The following is a 22,341-nucleotide window of genomic DNA, read 5'->3' on the forward strand; positions in this document are numbered from 1 at the left end:
CTTTGTCAAAAAGCTATCCATAGAATCACCTTCGTTCATATGCTCACTCTCCAACTGTTTTCGGAGGTAAGCAACACGAGCCTCATTTCTTGCCTGATACAATGTGGCAAGTACATCCCAAGCATCCTTAGAAGTCCTGCAGGAGCGAATATGTGGGAAAATGGTACGTTTGACAGACAGCGCAATCAAGGCATGAGCCTGCGCATCTCTACCATCCCAACGAATCTGCTCTGCTGAAAGTGGTGGTTCTCGAACAGCTGCTACAGCACTTGTGCCTGCACCATCATCAACAGTACCTGTTTCTGATGTGTTTGCAGCATTCCCAGCCACAATAGGACGTGCATCAATACCCTGCACAATGTTCCATAACCCCTTTGCTACCAATACATGTCGCATCATATATGCCCACAATGGATAGTTGGTGCCATCCAACTTATCCTCAGCAGCCAACATGCGGAATACATCATTGTTGTCAGCCATGGCCAATGACTGTACTACTAGATGTAAATGCTGTCTGTAAGAGGTAAACCTGTATAAAATCGACCTGTGCTATGTAGCACAACCCAAAACAGACGAATGGGCACCTGTCCTACAGATTTTAATCTTGACAGAAAATCTGCACAGTAGGACGATTTTGCCTGCGCAGTACTTGGAATGCAAAAACGGAGGGCGAAATGACTTCAGATCAAAATTCTGAAACGAACGAGCCCTACGGGCTCACCCACGGCATATACTAACCTGCAGACGCTCGTGAAACCTCGTCGCAATCGGAGGAGATGAAGCGGCAGGTGCCGGTGATGCTGCCCGGGAGGAGGAAGCCTGCTCTGATACCAATTGTTGGAATTAGGGTTGCAGGAATGCACACACAACTTCAAGAAGATGAGGAAGCTTGAGCACAACACAGTAGTGTATTATGAGTGCCTGAAATGAAAGATTACAAGCCCTAGAAGATAATGGGCGTATATACAATGCACGGGGGAAAAAACCTCCTAGTGAGGGAAAAAGTGCCCCGGCGGTCCTAAGTGTGTTCACACACATCACTACTATAATATGGTAACACTTCGCTCGCGTTATGGTGAATTGATTCACCGCAACATGATGACTTTTTCATCCTTTAGCGCCGCCTCTCACGTTATGGTGAATTACAAATAAAGATACTTCTCAAGTACCCATACTGAGAGAGGAGGTGTCAAACGAATTAAAATAGTCTTCCTCGCAGTCAATTCACCATAATGCGAGGAGTCATAGGTTTTCAATTCACCTTAACGCGATGAAAAGACAAAGCAAGGAGTTTTGCAAGAATGAAACCAAAAGAGCGAAATAACAAAAGAAGAAGGAAGCACAAAAGAGATAAAAATACTAGGAAAACAAATTGTATACAAACATCATAGGAGATGCAGATGAAGGAGGTTGTCGTTATCTTTGATGGAGATGAAGGAGGTTGGAGGTTTGTCTTTGTCGTTTGATACAGGAGGGTGAAGGAGGATGATTGATGAAGGAGGGTTGGAGGAGATAGTCGTTGATGGAGATGAAGGCCGTTGGTGGGGAGATAAATGAGAATACGAACTCCAAGAGAACTCCAAGAGAGGCAATAAATGAGATGGGTATCCTAGAGAAGGAATTAAAAACCGTTTTTAATGCTATGCGACACGTCAGCGCCGCGTTTTCACCCGCCATTCCATGAATGCCACGTGGTAACCCGCCATGTACCTAACACGTGTACATGCTATAAAGACTAATCAAAGCAAGAGAGGCAATTAAAAACCCTTTTTAATGCTATGCGACACATCAGCGCCGCCTAGTCGCCTTCGCAGCCCGCCAGCACGTGTGTTCGCTCCTCTAAAGACTAATCAAAGCCGTTAATCACGCCACCTTTTCGTCCTCTTATCGATTTCGCCTTGTTCGTCCTCCTGCTTGCCTCCAAGTGACTTCCCACTACCCCCATAGTAGTGAACCAATATTCCACCTCCTACACGACAGTCTCCATCCATTCCCACGCATGAAATGTGAGTTTTTGTATATTACTTGATTGTTTTATAAGTTTCTTGTATATTGCTTGATTGTTTTGTTTTTTCTTCGACTGTTTGCCCTCTGCCATTGTTTTTTCTTTGACTGTTTGCCTTCTGCCATGGTGATTCGATTCACCTTAAAGCACACAACGGGCCATTAGAATCTCAATATGGCTCCATGTGTTATGGTGAATCGAATCACCAAAATGCAAGATGGAATGGTAAGAGATTCGCGATAATCCTCCTCCCGTTATAGTAAATCGATTCACTATAACGCGAGGAGGATTGTTTTGCTTTGACTGGCCCTTAGTCTCGCGTTATGGTGAATCAATTCACTATAACGCAAGATCAAGGGGCAATGGATTCACGATAATCCACCTCTTATTGGTGTCAATTTATTCACCTCCTACACGACAGTCTCCATCCATTCCCATGCATAAAATGTGATGGACGTGTATTACTTGATTGTTTTGTGAGTTTCTTTTATATTCCTTGATTGTTTTGTTTTTCCTTCGATTGTTTTCCCTCTGCCATTGTTTTCTCTTCAACTATTTGCCCTCTGCCATGGTGATTCGATTCACCTTAAAGCAGACGACGAGCCATTAGAATCTCAATATGGCTCTATGTGTTATGGTGAATCGAATCACCAAATTGCAAGATGGAATGGTGACTTATGAAGCACCCGACTGCTGCTATTCCAAGATTACCTTTCCAGAGGCTTGCTAGGAGAATTTGTGAGCAAAATGGAATTTTGTTTAGGTGGAAGGCATCGGCCCTGTTTTGCTTGCAGGAGGCCTCAGAAGATTGGATGATTGAATTTTTTTGGATAGTTACGTTCTTGCTGCCCATGCACACAATGCCCATGCACACAGGGTCACAGTGATGAACAAAGATTTTTTCAGCCTAGTAGCCCTTCATTTTAGATATGATAAATTACTTAGACTAGTTACATTTACTGATGCACGAATGGTGCAAATTTTGGATGTCCGTCCTATTCAAAAAGTGAGAATTAAAGAGGTGACCGAGGGAGGTCCAGATCATGAACATCAGACTCGGGCAAATATTCTGACAAGCGCTCAAAGGGAACATCAAGTGGCAATGCTTGCATTGCAAACAAAAAGAGAAAATGTTCGTGCACTCCATGCTATGAATCGGGAGGCGCTTCAATTTTTGTTGCTGGAGTTCTATGTACCCTTTAATATTAGAGGGCAAAAATGTTATTTCTCGATTCATGCTGAGGAGATAAACATTTTGTTTGATCCTAAAACTGAAGTCAACGACAAAGTGCTCAGATGTGTTTTAAGGTATACTCTTTTCTCTGTCCTCCCACAATTTTTCATTCTTGGCTCTTAAAGTTTATGCCTAACACTTGATATGTTTATGCCTAACTCTTGATATGTTTCCTTGTGAAGTTTTGTTATTTCGCAATTGCCCGAGGATGTACAACATCGAGTGTTCCAGATTGATTCGCTGGTCTCAACACTGTTGCTATAGTAGAGTCAGTTCCATACCTCGATGTGCTAAACTGGTTTCGGGAGGTCCAGCTGGACGATGCTCGAGTATTTTTTCATATCATGAAAAGTGAGTTTGTCTCTCTATCTCTCTTGCATGATGTTTATACGAATCACCATACACGAGTTATATAGTGCTTCCTTTGGCTTGAAACTAATAGAAATCTATTTGGATGTGATGCAGTTCCCATTGGAGCTTTGTACTAGTCGATGTGCAAGACAATGTTATTTACCTTGCAAATTCGACATCTGGTGTCCATGGCAATGTTTTGCTGTAAGTTAAAATCATTATGATACATATTATTATTTGACTTAGAAGTCCGGATTGATCAGGATAATGATTGGTTTGCAGTGGTGTCAGGAAACTAATGGCAGCTTATGAGAGCCTGAGCATGGACATCAACACCCTAGATCGATCGACCATTCGAAGGGTTAGTCTGCCCAAACAAGAAGATGGTTACAACTGTGGGTGGAGAGTTGCACTTAATGCATTGTTGATACTAACGGAGCATTTTTCAGCTCCCTTCAGAGGATGTAGGCATTTTTCAGCTCCCATACGCATGCGTACTCTTGTTTATCTTCTTGTATATTGTCATGTTGATCTTATTTATGCCTTGATGAATTGTGATGGCAGGTTCCATCCATGTCTCGCTACGTGGACCTAGACGTCCAAACGTTTAGGGAGGAAACGACTGCGAAATTGATCGAGGTCACAGAAGTTATGTCTCCAGACGGCCCAGTGGACTTCATCCCGCCCAATCCACGAGGGGGGATAGGCCCCCCTAAGCCTCTTACATGGGCTCCGTACTTGGGAGAAGAGCCATGGCTCCATCCTGAAGCCGAGTCCTATGGGTTCCAGTAGTAAATAGTTTTTTCCTTCTTCCAAAATATGCAGCTACACATGTACATTAATATTTTTTTACACATATTTAGTGTTATTGGAGAGAGAACATCAATTGTAAATGCACTTTTAATTTGAAAATCAGAGGATCAAATTTGCTATTGTGTTCCTTCAGTGCTTGTTTTCTTACTTTAAGCCGTTTTTGTGTACATAAAAATTCAATTGGGGAATTTTTGCCTTCAATACATTGTTTTAAACAATAAAGCATTACAAAAGCAATGTTTTGAATAGATAAGTTTATTGCATATGGAAAATACATTGTCACCGTATACATGGTGACATCATATATCTTCTAGTGCCTCCAATTCATGTGGGGCTGCAACATCTTTACAAATGATCTGATGCTCTCTTCTTTTACTTAGCTTCTGACCATTGAGCTTGAAGCAAAATTGATCTAGAGGATTCTAAATAGCTACTTCTAATTCCTTCCCAACATATTCGAGAGTCCAATTCTCTTCTACTTCCAATGTCAATGATGGGTGACCCTGTCGAATCATAACTATATCTATCAAGCAAGAGTGGCTGCCATCTCTTGTATCTTGGTCCATGCTTTCCCAGTTGTTGTTGATCCATCGCCACCTTCTATAAGTAAATGACATGCACAGATGTTGCCTGGCAATATAGTATCTGATTCCAAAATATCATTAGGATAATTTCTCGAGTATAATCAAATAAGCGTTGTAACTGTTTCACAAAAATAAATTTGAATGTTATAACACTCACCGAAATGCAATGTCAGAGGTGTTTAATCGACATTCGATCAAATCATCTCCCTTTGATGATTTCACTCTCCAACCTTTGTCAACCTTTGTCAAACAAATGATCAAGCCAGGCTTTATCTATATCTTTGCACACAAAAGTTGTTCTAGTTTTTCTCAATTATTTACAATCAGAAAATAAATCAACAAAGCATGCAATTGGAACAAACAAACTTAAGTGGACATTTCTTGCACCAATGCTAGGCTTCATAGCACATTTAATATTATTAAACATTTCTTGCACCAATGCTAGGCTTCATAGCACATTTAATATTATTAAACATTTTGGTCCTGTATGACTCTATCACTTCTGTATCAAGAAATGGCCACTCAGGACTATCAAGTGTAGGCAACGGAATACGTTCCAACTTTCCATGTCGACTCGATTGAGAGTGGGCAAGGTACAAAATGAGTCATAGAAATATGTTCTACTTCTTGCGAGATCACTTGGTGCACGACCTTCATATTGAAGTTCCCCCACCTCACCATGTATGACATTCAAGAATCCTGTCAAGCATTGTGCAGGCTCCCACTCCTGAAGATTGGATGGGTACAAATCTATGCAAGGCAGAAAAATGTATATCAATCACCTTATTTGCAACATTGAAATACAAAACACAAGCACTTACAATGTGGTCTGTGTCTTGGAAGTCCTTCCAATGGTCCCACGTTGATCTCTTTTTGCATGAATACATGCTAGATCAACACTTCTTTGACAGTTTTTCCTCCTAGTGCCATCTTAAAGTCAAGGATCCTTCCTTTCCAATGTTTGGCCAAGTCTTCAGATGCCTTTCCCTTCACTCGGTAGTGGCCACGTTTTCCTGGCTACATAGTGAACCAAGAGTACTTCCTGTATACTTGGGGAATCCATTCTTCGTTCTCGTCTTTTATGTTATACAACACAACAGATGAGACTGCTCCTTGCTCATTTCAGTCCACTTTCGGGTGCCATGAGAGATTAACAGACGTATAAGAAAGAAGAAGTAGAAGAAAGTGGATGACTGAGCTAAACACTTTTGTGGATCAAGCAGGGAAGAAGAAATGAGGGACGGTGTGTTCTTATAAGATCCCTGTTCCCACCGAGCAACAGATTCGGGATACTAGTAGCGGAAGTAGCATTTCTCGCACGGGACAGGGGTCCCACACTCGGGGCCTCACCCACGGATATCCGGATAAGAGACTAATCCGTCGGTTGTTCCAAAACCGAACCCGGAAAAACTTCCTTTACCGGAAAGCACGGGTGATTCCACCACGATAACTTTTTACTCTAACGTAGTCAAGAACATTTCTGATCGAGCTGATCCAATTGCATCTATAAGATACATGGTCAGATTAAGGAAGAACTTGCACTTGGATCATTGGGATCAACGGTTTTTTCCCCATTCAAGAGGCACAGCCGTTGATTCCTATCCATAGAACAGTTACTGTCCGGGATATCCTAGGCGACCCAGAGCCCGAGCACCGTATGGTCAGCACCCTCTAGGATCCTTCGCAGGTGACCTAGCGCTTCACTCATAGGCCGCTTCCTTGGCCCCTCATCCACCGTACCGGAAGCTCACCATTTTAATCGCACCGAGGCTGGTCAAGACCTCGGTCGACCTTGCTACGCGAGACGTCCTTCATTGACTCTCTGTCATCAGCAGTTGCAACATTATCAGTTAGGTCTTCACGACCTTAATCACAAGATAGTCACAATGCTTTCCCAGCAATCTTGACATAAAACAGTCATTTACAAACAGTCACAGAATATTGTTTCTATATTAACTCTCATTTTTCCACATTATCCCTCATCAATCCACATTGCTTATTCCACATTCCAGTTATATGTGTACTCATCCCATCACATCATTTTCCATCTCATCACTTCAGATTCCTTCACATCACATATCGTATATTCACATCCATACATATATCCACATCCATATCCATATTCACATCCATACATCCACATCTACATCCATACATCTATTTTCACATCCACATCTACATGCACATTCATGCATCCACATCCATACATCCACATCTACATGCACATTCACATCCATACATCCATCTATATGCGTACATTCACATCTACATGCATACATCCACATCTCTATGCATACATCCACATCCACATTCTCCTCCATACATCTACATCTACATGCATACATCCACCTCCACATTCACATCCACATCTATACATCTACATCTACATGCATACATCCACATCTCTATTTACATCCTCATCTATGCATCTACTTCTACAGGCATACATCCACATCCACATTCTCCTCCATACATCTACATCTACATGCATACATCCACCTCCACATTCACATCCACATCTATACATCTACATCTACATGCATACATCCACATCTCTATTTACATCCTCATCTATGCATCTACTTCTACAGGCATACATCCACATCACCATTCACACCTACATCTATACATCTACATCTACATGCATACATCCACATCCACATCTATACCTCTACATCTACATGCATACATCTACATCTCCATTCACATCCACATCTATACATCTACATCTACATGCATCCATCCACATCTCTATTTACATCCTCATCTATACATCTACTTCTACATGCATACATCCACCTCCACATTCACACTCACATCCATACATCTACATCTACATGCAAACATCCACATCTCCATGCATAAAAAAATTCTTTTAATTAATCTAGGATGATAGTTCCTAGAATATGGTAGGAAGTCCTCTTTTTATGCTTTGAATAAAATTATTTTATGCGTAATTTCTATAAAAATTTTGCCATAGCTCCGCTACTATGATTGATAAATCTCAATTTTTTCTAAGAGATAAAGCTTATCATTAAGGAAATAATTAACATGGTCTCTAATTGGATCATCAATCCATAATGGATTGAATCATCAATATGCATAAACTAAAAGCAAAGAAAAAAAAACCATTAATTTGGCCTCAAGCATAGCTTAATCTTGGATTAAGGAAAAGCTTTATGAAAAGCTTCATTTGGATTGAGAATGGGTCATGAGTATGACCATTTCTTGAGTGAGAGAGAGAAATTACATAAAAACCATTAGAATTTAAACATAAATGGAAATTAACTTCAATAGCATTTATTAAATTATGTAACTCTTCACTACTATTCACCAATTAACTTCAATAACATTTTAAAAACCATACCAATTAAGCTTCTCAAGCTTGAGAGGGGTTGAGAAGAGAGAATCATTGAGAAATTATAGAAAAGATCAAAATTCAATATACTTACCTTATAATTTGCTTGATTCTTTATTCACGGTAGAGGCCCCCAACCAATCAATTGGTTTAGTATGTTGATGGAGCCACCAATGGGGATTGAAGAACGAGAGAAGTATCAAAAACTAGTGAATTATTAAAGAATTCACAGTTCTTGGCTTAGGTAGAGTAGAGTAACAATGCATAAGACACTCTATATTTTGGCTTAGGTGGAGTAGAGTAACAAAGCATAAGACACTATATATTTTGGCTTAGGTGGAGTAGAGTAACAAAGCATAAGACACTCTATATTTTGGCTTAGGTGGAGTAGAGTAACAAAGCATAAGACACTATATATTTTGGCTTAGGTGGAGTAGAGTAACAAAGCATAAGACACTATATATTTTTCAACAAGGGGGAGGCTTCTATTTATAGGAAAATTTGAGCTCCTAACCAAACAAACTGATTCTAGAATTTTCCAAGTCAGTTTGGTCACTTTTTGACCATTTTTAGGTCAGTTAAGCTAACTTTTTGGAACTAGACTTGAATGAGGAGAGAGGAGAGATGAAATATCTCAATTTTTATGAGTTTAAAACTCATTCAAGCATGTGAAATATGCACCTCCTTTAAAGAACTCCCCTTCCTTACATATGTGTCATAATGGAATCATTTTAATATTGCTCATAGTTTTTTATTAATAAACCTTGTACATTTTCAACTCTTCATCTTATGTGAAATATGCACCTCCTTTAAAGAACTCCCCTTCCTTACATATGTGTCATAATGGAATCATTTTAATATTGCTCATAGTTTTTTACTAATAAACCTTGTACATTTTCAACTCTTCATCTTATGTGAGCATTTAAGGGACTCCCCTTCCTTACATATGAGTCATAATAAAATCATTATTCCCAAAATATCTCATATTTTTAATATTGCTCATAGTTTTTTACTAATAAACCTTGTACATTTTCAACTCTTCATCTTATGTGAGCATTTACTCATTTTTGGGTATCTTCTTTTTACAATTTGGATTTATCTCCTCCCTACACATGGATTGATGCTATTGGCCCATGGGAACCTTAATTGGACCATAATCCAAAGATTTATGAAAATCTAGACCCTTAGACTAAGGTTTTTTATACCTATTTCTAATTAATTTCAATTGCACATTGGAAAATTCTTTTTGAATTTCTGTTTTAGGGGAATTCATCTTAATTATATGAGATATTTTTCTATCCAAAAATATTCAAAATCTGAATATTCTCTCTCTAGAATATTTTCTCTCTCTAGGCTAAAACAGTTAGAAACAAGGCCTTTATATTTCTGAAGAGGGATTGATTATAGGGGAAGATACTAGACATCAAAAAAGGGGTTGGGGGAGGAATCTTACATTCTACCACACTTAAAAAATGCGAGATGTCCTCATCTCGCAACTTGGGATAATTTCGCAAGATGCACGAAAATGAGACTTAGAGAAAAATTTTAATCACGATTAACCACCAAGAAAAGTCTTAAAGAGAGCAAGATTCAAAATAAGAACAAGATTTAAACTTTATTCATTCTCGGAACTTATACAGTAAAGATAGAAGAACTGTTTACACTTCCATAAGCCCGTCCATCATATGGTCACAAAAGCAGTCCTCACAAGCTGCACAAGTATAGGGTAACTCATCTATGGGAATGATTCTGCTGGTTATTGCCGCACCTATCTCAGTGGTATGAGGTGATCTAACAAAAGGACCTCTGAGAGACAAGCCAAAAACGGGGTAAAGGCATATCTTCTCATGAGGAAGAAAACATGCCAGTAAGAAGACCCGCTCAGAAAACCCAAGATGCCTTGATCTCATGACACAGTAGTATCGGGGACCCAAACCCAAAGCTTCAATAACCATGGCCAAGCGGACATTGTTACGAAAGTGCTGCTGACCCCAGGGTGTTACCCTAGTTATGTTTTGATAGGTCCGCCATTTGGTCTGCGCTACAGAAGTTCCTAGGTGAGGAAAAAGTGAGCGCTCATACTGTTCTATAAAGTCTTTCTTCACAGACTCTCTTACGTCTTGAAGGTGAGAAATCATCAGGGATAAAACTAATTCTTGTTGCCAAGCCATGAAGGAGATTAAGAAAGAAAGGAGATTGATGGGAGTAAGATTACTCTGAGCGACAAGTAAAAGTTACGACTTATATAAAGGAAGGAGCTAGCGTAACCTAGAAGCCAACGGTAACTTGCCACTGAAGTTTTACCGTCTTTCCATGATTTGTGTTTGACACATTTTTCTATAGAAGGCATTAAGAATTTTGAGATGAGGAGATAAAAGAAACTTGTAGGCTAAGTCACCTACTTTCATTGAATTCAGATATAAGGGTCACAATATCTGGGGGATAACTTCTTATACTCCCCAAGAGATAAAGAACTTCTTTTGGGTCGTATTCGAATGAAAACCAAAACCTTGGTATCCAAAACACCGATTCTCACTTTTGAACTCATTGTTCTAAATCCTTAAAATAGGCGTGTCTCCTGAGAAGTATTCTAGGAAAAGGGTCTTCCTTTTTTAAACAGAAACTTTCTTTTATTTTAGAGAGGGAATAATTATAAGATCAGAAAGGAAGATTCTTACTCCAGTATACCTCGAAGGTTGGGGAGGAATCTTACATTCTACCCCACTTAAAAAGTGGGAGATGTCCTCATCTCGCAAGGTAGAGGACAGCTCTTTTTCTTAAGATCCAATTTTATTCTGGGGTTCCTTATATTCTGGTCAACCCAACAGAACACTGGGATAAATATCCCTTATATAATAGAACTCATCATTAAATAACAATTCATTCAGATCATATCATTCATATCTTTAACATGATAATGGTCCATTAGACCGAAAAGTTTCTTTCGGAACATTCCTCCACGAAAATTTCAGTCAAGCAAGTTCTCAATTTGACATCCCTTAATTTGATCTACCGGTCAAGTATTAACAGTAGCAATCTGACAGCACAACCCACTAATCTCATAGTGATTTGCTGAATTCATTATCATCATTCTAGTTATAAATATCATCACAGGGACTCGTCCCATTCCCCCTCATTGTGGTTTCATTATATTTCAACTAATTTTTAAAAATCATCATTTTTCAATCAGAATCCAAATCAATTCATCAATTCTCAAACAGAATTAAAAATCATATCAATCACATTCGAAATCATCATCTAGATAGCATTAACGCTTATAATTTCAAGTCTTAGATTTACTCGTATATACTGTCAGTAAAGAGCTGCAGTATACTCTCGATATATACAGGTAGTCACGGCCCTCGGAATTATAAGGTAAATACTATCATGTCTAGGCCTCAAGCAAGTCAGGGATTCTATATAATTGCGGCACTTCCATCTAAAGACCCAATTACCAAATCACGAATTTCAGTTTGAATATCAAATTGTATGAATTATCTCACACAATTATAACCTTTTTGTGTTTCTTGATAAATTTTTGATATATTTGTCTTCTCAGTTGATCTTTATTAACCAAAGGCTCTGATACCAACTGTAAGATCCCTGTTCCCACCGAGCAACAGATTCGGGATACTAGTAGCGGAAGTAGCATTTCTCGCACGGGACAGGGGTCCCACACTCGGGGCCTCACCCACGGATATCCGGATAAGAGACTAATCCGTCGGTTGTTTCAAAACCGAACCCGGAAAAACTTCCTTTACCAGAAAGCACGGGTGATTCCACCAGGATAACTTTTTACTCTAACGTAGTCAAGAACATTTCTGATCGAGCTGATCCAATTGCATCTATAAGATACATGGTCAGATTAAGGAAGAACTTGCACTTGGATCATTGGGATCAACGCTTTTTTCCCCATTCAAGAGGCACAGCCGTTGATTCCTATCCATAGAACAGTTACTGTCCGGGATTTATTTTATCTATCGTAAAAACAAAAGTTTGAGTCTCGATTTATGGATCCATCAGTCCAGCCTAACCCCATCCGATCCCATGGGTTAGCCAACCGCCAACCACTGTAATGATGGGATCCAATTAAGAATTTGGTTAGGTTTTGTCCCGGGTACCAAGGAAAAGAGTTCCAAGGCCCCCTAGCCGGATGTTCATGCAAAAATAAAACTAGTCACACCACTCACACACCCAATATGAAATTGCCTTTTTCACAGATTCAACCAGTTTAAAACAATCCTTTAATAAAACCATAGTATCACTGATCACCATCTTCCAATTTATCCAGTTGATTCTTAATTTTCCATCATTCCTTCATCAGAGTATCTATGGCATCATTGGTAACTAGGACGCTCACCACCTCTCCACTCAGGGGCCGTTTCCTAATCCCTAGCCCATAATACTCGGCAATATAATCACTTATCAAGATGGACTCTCGTTGAAGATCAGCAAGATCAACCAACAGATCCATATAAAGAGCCATGGACTCATCCATTGAAGACCAGCAAGATCAATCAACCAGATCCATGCCCGATTTCAGAAAACAACTCCAACTCTGTTCCAATATCTTCCTCGACGCACGCGTGGGTATCCTAGGTGACCCAGAGCCCGAGCACCGTATGGTCAGCACCCTCTAGGATCCTTCGCAGGTGACCTAGCGCTTCACTCATAGGCCGCTTCCTTGGCCCCTCATCCACCGTACCGGAAGCTCACCATTTTAATCGCACCGAAGCTGGTCAAGACCTCGGTCGACCTTGCTACGCGAGACGTCCTTCATTGACTCTCCGTCAGCAGTTGCAACATTATCAGTTAGGTCTTCACGACCTTAATCACAAGATAGTCACAATGCTTTCCCAGCAATCTTGACATAAAACAGCCATTTACAAACAGCATTTACAAACAGTCACAGAATATAGTTTCTATATTAACTCTCATTTTTCCACATTATCCCTCATCAATCCACATTGCTTATTCCACATTCCAGTTATATGTGTACTCATCCCATCACATCATTTTCCATCTCATCACTTCAGATTCCTTCACATCACATATCGTATATTCACATCCATACATATATCCACATCCATATCCATATTCACATCCATACATCCACATCTACATCCATACATCTATTTTCACATCCACATCTACATGCACATTCATGCATCCACATCCATACATCCACATCTACATGCACATTCACATCCATACATCCATCTATATGCGTACATTCACATCTACATGCATACATCCACATCTCTATGCATACATCCACATCCACATTCTCCTCCATACATCTATATCTGCATGCATACATCCACCTCCACATTCACATCCACATCTATACATCTACATCTACATGCATACATCCACATCTCTATTTACATCCTCATCTATGCATCTACTTCTATAGGCATACATCCACATCCACATTCTCCTCCATACATCTACATCTACATGCATACATCCACCTCCAGATTCACATCCACATCTATACATCTACATCTACATGCATACATCCACATCTCTATTTACATCCTCATCTATGCATCTACTTCTACAGGCATACATCCACATCACCATTCACACCTACATCTATACATCTACATCTACATGCATACATCCACATCCACATCTATACCTCTACATCTACATGCATACATCTACATCTCCATTCACATCCACATCTATACATCTACATCTACATGCATCCATCCACATCTCTATTTACATCCTCATCTATACATCTACTTCTACATGCATACATCCACCTCCACATTCACACTCACATCCATACATCTACATCTACATGCAAACATCCACATCTCCATGCATAAAAAAATTCTTTTAATTAATCTAGGATGATAGTTCCTAGAATATGGTAGGAAGTCCTCTTTTTATGCTTTGAATAAAATTATTTTATGCGTAATTTCTATAAAAATTTTACCATAGCTCCGCTACTATGATTGATAAATCTCAATTTTTTCTAAGGGATAAAGCTTATCATTAAGAAAATAATTAGAATGGTCTCTAATTGGATCATCAATCCATAATGGATTGAATCATCAATATGCATAAACTAAAAGCATAGAAAAAAAAACCATTAATTTGGCCTCAAGCATAGCTTAATCTTGGATTAAGGAAAAGCTTTATGAAAAGCTTCATTTGGATTGAGAATGGGTCATGAGTATGACCATTTCTTGAGTGAGAGAGAGAAATTACATAAAAACCATTAGAATTTAAACATAAATGGAAATTAACTTCAATAGCATTTATTAAATTATGTAACTCTTCACTACTATTCACCAATTAACTTCAATAACATTTTAAAAACCATACCAATTAAGCTTCTCAAGCTTGAGAGGGGTTGAGAAGAGAGAATCATTGAGAAATTATAGAAAAGATCAAAATTCAATATACTTACCTTCTAATTTGCTTGATTCTTTATTCACGGTAGAGGCCCCCAACCAATCAATTGGTTTAGTATGTTGATGGAGCCACCAATGGGGATTGAAGAACGAGAGAAGTATCAAAAACTAGTGAATTATTAAAGAATTCACAGTTCTTGGCTTAGGTAGAGTAGAGTAACAATGCATCAGACACTCTATATTTTGGCTTAGGTGGAGTAGAGTAACAAAGCATAAGACACTATATATTTTGGCTTAGGTGGAGTAGAGTAACAAAGCATAAGACACTATATATTTTGGCTTAGGTGGAGTAGAGTAACAAAGCATAAGACACTATATATTTTTCAACAAGGGGGAGGCTTCTATTTATAGGAAAATTTGAGCTCCTAACCAAACAAACTGATTCTAGAATTTTCCAAGTCAGTTTGGTCACTTTTTGACCATTTTTAGGTCAGTTAAGCTAATTTTTTGGAGCTAGACTTGAATGAGGAGAGAGGAGAGATGAAATATCTCAATTTTTATGAGTTTAAAACTCATTCAAGCATGTGAAATATGCACCTCCTTTAAAGAACTCCCCTTCCTTACATATGTGTCATAATGGAATCATTTTAATATTGCTCATAGTTTTTTATTAATAAACCTTGTACATTTTCAACTCTTCATCTTATGTGAAATATGCACCTCCTTTAAAGAACTCCCCTTCCTTACATATGTGTCATAATGGAATCATTTTAATATTGCTCATAGTTTTTTACTAATAAACCTTGTACATTTTCAACTCTTCATCTTATGTGAGCATTTAAGGGACTCCCCTTCCTTACATATGAGTCATAATAAAATCATTATTCCCAAAATATCTCATATTTTTAATATTGCTCATAGTTTTTTACTAATAAACCTTGTACATTTTCAACTCTTCATCTTATGTGAGCATTTACTCATTTTTGGGTATCTTCTTTTTACAATTTGGATTTATCTCCTCCCTACACATGGATTGATGCTATTGGCCCATAGGAACCTTAATTGGACCATAATCCAAAGATTTATGAAAATCTAGACCCTTAGACTAAGGTTTTTTATACCTATTTCTAATTAATTCCAATTGCACATTGAAAAATTCTTTTTGAATTTCTGTTTTAGGGGAATTCATCTTAATTATATGAGATATTTTTCTATCCAAAAATATTCAAAATCTGAATATTCTTTCTCTAGAATATTTTCTCTCTCTAGGCTAAAACAGTTAGAAACAAGGCCTTTATATTTCTGAAGAGGGATTGATTACAGGGGAAGATACTAGACATCAAAAAAGGGGTTGGGGGAGGAATCTTACATTCTACCACACTTAAAAAATGCGAGATGTCCTCATCTCGCAACTTGGGATAATTTCGCAAGATGCACGAATATGAGACTTAGAGAAAAATTTTAATCACGATTAACCACCAAGAAAAGTCTTAAAGAGAGCAAGATTCAAAATAAGAACAAGATTTAAACTTTATTCATTCTCGGAACTTATACAGTAAAGATAGAAGAACTGTTTACACTTCCATAAGCCCGTCCATCATATGGTCACAAAAGCAGTCCTCACAAGCTGCACAAGTATAGGGTAACTCATCTATGGGAATGATTATGCTGGTTATTGCTGCACCTATCTCAGTGGTATGAGGTGATCTAACAAAAGGACCTCTGAGAGACAAGCCAAAAACGGGGTAAAGGCATATCTTCTCATGAGGAAGAAAACATGCCAGTAAGAAGACCCGCTCAGAAAACCCAAGATGCCTTGATCTCATGACACAGTAGTATCGGGGACCCAAACCCAAAGCTTCAATAACCATGGCCAAGCGAACATTGTTACGAAAGTGTTGCTGACCCCAGGGTGTTACCCTAGTTATGTTTTGATAGGTCCGCCATTTGGTCTGCGCTACAGAAGTTCCTAGGTGAGGAAAAAGTGAGCGCTCATACTGTTCTATAAAGTCTTTCTTCACAGACTCTCTTACGTCTTGAAGGTGAGAAATCATCAGGGATAAAACTAATTCTTGTTGCCAAGCCATGAAGGAGATTAAGAAAGAAAGGAGATTGATGGGAGTAAGATTACTGTGAGCGACAAGTAAAAGTTACGACTTATATAAAGGAAGGAGCTAGCGTAACCTAGAAGCCAACGGTAACTTGCCACTGAAGTTTTACAGTCTTTCCATGATTTGTGTTTGACACATTTTTCTATAGAAGGCATTAAGAATTTTGAGATGAGGAGATAAAAGAAACTTGTAGGCTAAGTCACCTACTTTCATTGAATTCAGATATAAGGGTCACAATATCTGGGGGATAACTTCTTATACTCCCCAAGAGATAAAGAACTTCTTTTGGGCCGTATTCGAATGAAAACCAAAACCTTGGTATCCAAAACACCGATTCTCACTTTCTCATTGTTCTAAATCCTTAAAATAGGCGTGTCTCCTGAGAAGTATTCTAGGAAAAGGGTCTTCCTTTTTTAAACAGAAACTTTCTTTTATTTTAGAGAGGGAATAATTATAAGATCAGAAAGGAAGATTCTTACTCCAGTATACCTCGAAGGTTGGGGAGGAATCTTACATTCTACCCCACTTAAAAAGTGCGAGATGTCCTCATCTCGCAAGGTAGAGGACAGCTCTTTTTCTTAAGATCCAATTTTATTCTGGGGTTCCTTATATTCTGGTCAACCCAACAGAACACTGGGATAAATATCCCTTATATAATAGAACTCATCATTAAATAACAATTCATTCAGATCATATCATTCATATCTTTAACATGATAATGGTCCATTAGACCGAAAAGTTTCTTTCGGAACATTCCTCCACGAAAATTTCAGTCAAGCAAGTTCTCAATTTGACATCCCTTAATTTGATCTACCGGTCAAGTATTAACAGTAGCAATCTGACAGCACAACCCACTAATCTCATAGTGATTTGTTGAATTCATTATCATCATTCTAGTTATAAATATCATCACAGGGACTCGTCCCATTCCCCCTCATTGTGGTTTCATTATATTTCAACTAATTTTTAAAAATCATCATTTTTCAATCAGAATTTTCAATCAGAATCCAAATCAATTCATCAATTCTCAAACAGAATTAAAAATCATATCAATCACATTCGAAATCATCATCTAGATAGCATTAACGCTTATAATTTCAAGTCTTAGATTTACTCGTATATACTGTCAGTAAAGAGCTGCAGTATACTCTCGATATATACAGGTAGTCACGGCCCTCGGAATTATAAGGTAAATACTATCATGTCTAGGCCTCAAGCAAGTCAGGGATTCTATATAATTGCGGCACTTCCATCTAAAGACCCAATTACCAAATCACGAATTTCAGTTTGAATATCAAATTGTATGAATTATCTCACACAATTATAACCTTTTTGTGTTTCTTGATAAATTTTTGATATATTTGTCTTCTCAGTTGATCTTTATTAACCAAAGGCTCTGATACCAACTGTAAGATCCCTGTTCCCACCGAGCAACAGATTCGGGAAACTAGCAGCGGAAGTAGCATTTCTCACACGGGACAGGGGTCCCACACTCGGGGCCTCACCCACGGATATCCGGATAAGAGACTAATCCGTCGGTTGTTTCAAAACCGAACCCGGAAAACTTCCTTTACCAGAAAGCACGGGTGATTCCACTAGGAAAACTTTTTACTCTAACGTAGTCAAGAACATTTCTGATCGAGCTGATCCAATTGCATCTATAAGATACATGGTCAGATTAAGGAAGAACTTGCACTTGGATCATTGGGATCAACGCTTTTTTCCCCATTCAAGAGGCACAGCCGTTGATTCCTATCCATAGAACAGTTACTGTCTGGGATTTATTTTATCTATCGTAAAAACAAAAGTTTGAGTCTCGATTTACGGATCCATCAGTCCAGCCTAACCCCATCCGATCCCATGGGTTAGCCAACCGCCAACCACTGTAATGATGGGATCCAATTAAGAATTTGGTTAGGTTTTGTCCCGGGTACCAAGGAAAAGAGTTCCAAGGCCCCCTAGCCGGATGTTCATGCAAAAATAAAACTAGTCACACCACTCACACACCCAATATGAAATTACCTTTTTCACAGATTCAACCAGTTTAAAACAATCCTTTAATAAAACCATAGTATCACTGATCACCATCTTCCAATTTATCCAATTGATTCTTAATTTTCCATCATTCCTTCATCAGAGTATCTATGGCATCATTGGCAACTAGGACGCTCACCACCTGTCCACTCAGGGGCCGTTTCCTAATCCCTAGCCCATAATACTCGGCAATATAATCACTTATCAAGATGGACTCTCGTTGAAGATCAGCAAGATCAACCAACAGATCCATATAAAGAGCCATGGACTCATCCATTGAAGACCAGCAAGATCAATCAACCAGATCCATGCCCGATTTCAGAAAACAACTCCAACTCTGTTCCAATATCTTCCTCGACGCACGCGTGGGTATCCTAGGCGACCCAGAGCCCGAGCACCGTATGGTCAGCACCCTCTAGGATCCTTCGCAGGTGACCTAGCGCTTCACTCATAGGCCGCTTCCTTGGCCCCTCATCCACCGTACCGGAAGCTCACCATTTTAATCGCACCGAGGCTGGTCAAGACCTCGGTTGACCTTGCTACGCGAGACGTCCTTCATTGACTCTCCGTCAGCAGTTGCAACATTATCAGTTAGGTCTTCACGACCTTAATCACAAGATAGTCACAATGCTTTCCCAGCAATCTTGACATAAAACAGTCATTTACAAACAGTCACAGAATATTGTTTCTATATTAACTCTCATTTTTCCACATTATCCCTCATCAATCCACATTGCTTATTCCACATTCCAGTTATATGTGTACTCATCCCATCACATCATTTTCCATCTCATCACTTCAGATTCCTTCACATCACATATCGTATATTCACATCCATACATATATCCACATCCATATCCATATTCACATCCATACATCCACATCTACATCCATACATCTATTTTCACATCCACATCTACATGCACATTCATGCATCCACATCCATACATCCACATCTACATGCACATTCACATCCATACATCCATCTATATGCGTACATTCACATCTACATGCATACATCCACATCTCTATGCATACATCCACATCCACATTCTCCTCCATACATCTACATCTACATGCATACATCCACCTCCACATTCACATCCACATCTATACATCTACATCTACATGCATACATCCACATCTCTATTTACATCCTCATCTATGCATCTACTTCTACAGGCATACATCCACATCCACATTCTCCTCCATACATCTACATCTACATGCATACATCCACCTCCACATTCACATCCACATCTGTACATCTACATCTACATGCATACATCCACATCTCTATTTACATCCTCATCTATGCATCTACTTCTACAGGCATACATCCACATCACCATTCACACCTACATCTATACATCTACATCTACATGCATACATCCACATCCACATCTATACCTCTACATCTACATGCATACATCTACATCTCCATTCACATCCACATCTATACATCTACATCTACATGCATCCATCCACATCTCTATTTACATCCTCATCTATACATCTACTTCTACATGCATACATCCACCTCCACATTCACACTCACATCCATACATCTACATCTACATGCAAACATCCACATCTCCATGCATAAAAAAATTCTTTTAATTAATCTAGGATGATAGTTCCTAGAATATGGTAGGAAGTCCTCTTTTTATGCTTTGAATAAAATTATTTTATGCGTAATTTCTATAAAAATTTTGCCATAGCTCCGCTACTATGATTGATAAATCTCAATTTTTTCTAAGAGATAAAGCTTATCATTAAGGAAATAATTAACATGGTCTCTAATTGGATCATCAATCCATAATGGATTGAATCATCAATATGCATAAACTAAAAGCATAGAAAAAAAAATCATTAATTTGGCCTCAAGCATAGCTTAATCTTGGATTAAGGAAAAGCTTTATGAAAAGCTTCATTTGGATTGAGAATGGGTCATGAGTATGACCATTTCTTGAGTGAGAGAGAGAAATTACATAAAAACCATTAGAATTTAAACATAAATGGAAATTAACTTCAATAGCATTTATTAAATTATGTAACTCTTCACTACTATTCACCAATTAACTTCAATAACATTTTAAAAACCATACCAATTAAGCTTCTCAAGCTTGAGAGGGGTTGAGAAGAGAGAATCATTGAGAAATTATAGAAAAGATCAAAATTCAATATACTTACCTTATAATTTGCTTGATTCTTTATTCACGGTAGAGGCCCCCAACCAATCAATTGGTTTAGTATGTTGATGGAGCCACCAATGGGGATTGAAGAACGAGAGAAGTATCAAAAACTAGTGAATTATTAAAGAATTCACAGTTCTTGGCTTAGGTAGAGTAGAGTAACAATGCATAAGACACTCTATATTTTGGCTTAGGTGGAGTAGAGTAACAAAGCATAAGACACTATATATTTTGGCTTAGGTGGAGTAGAGTAACAAAGCATAAGACACTATATATTTTTCAACAAGGGGGAGGCTTCTATTTATAGGAAAATTTGAGCTCCTAACCAAACAAACTGATTCTAGAATTTTCCAAGTCAGTTTGGTCACTTTTTGACCATTTTTAGGTCAGTTAAGCTAACTTTTTGGAACTAGACTTGAATGAGGAGAGAGGAGTCTAGATGAAATATCTCAATTTTTATGAGTTTAAAACTCATTCAAGCATGTGAAATATGCACCTCCTTTAAAGAACTCCCCTTCCTTACATATGTGTCATAATGGAATCATTTTAATATTGCTCATAGTTTTTTATTAATAAACCTTGTACATTTTCAACTCTTCATCTTATGTGAAATATGCACCTCCTTTAAAGAACTCCCCTTCCTTACATATGTGTCATAATGGAATCATTTTAATATTGCTCATAGTTTTTTACTAATAAACCTTGTACATTTTCAACTCTTCATCTTATGTGAGCATTTAAGGGACTCCCCTTCCTTACATATGAGTCATAATAAAATCATTATTCCCAAAATATCTCATATTTTTAATATTGCTCATAGTTTTTTACTAATAAACCTTGTACATTTTCAACTCTTCATCTTATGTGAGCATTTACTCATTTTTGGGTATCTTCTTTTTACAATTTGGATTTATCTCCTCCCTACACATGGATTGATGCTATTGGCCCATAGGAACCTTAATTGGACCATAATCCAAAGATTTATGAAAATCTAGACCCTTAGACTAAGGTTCTTTATACCTATTTCTAATTAATTTCAATTGCACATTGGAAAATTCTTTTTGAATTTCTGTTTTAGGGGAATTCATCTTAATTATATGAGATATTTTTCTATCCAAAAATATTCAAAATCTGAATATTCTCTCTCTAGAATATTTTCTCTCTCTAGGCTAAAACAGTTAGAAACAAGGCCTTTATATTTCTGAAGAGGGATTGATTACAGGGGAAGATACTAGACATCAAAAAAGGGGTTGGGGGAGGAATCTTACAGTTCTTTTGGGCGCCA

Source organism: Cibotium barometz, chromosome 30 (genome assembly GCF_041138505.1).
Source record: "Cibotium barometz isolate CiBa-2024 chromosome 30, ASM4113850v1, whole genome shotgun sequence".
NCBI lineage: Eukaryota > Viridiplantae > Streptophyta > Polypodiopsida > Cyatheales > Cibotiaceae > Cibotium > Cibotium barometz.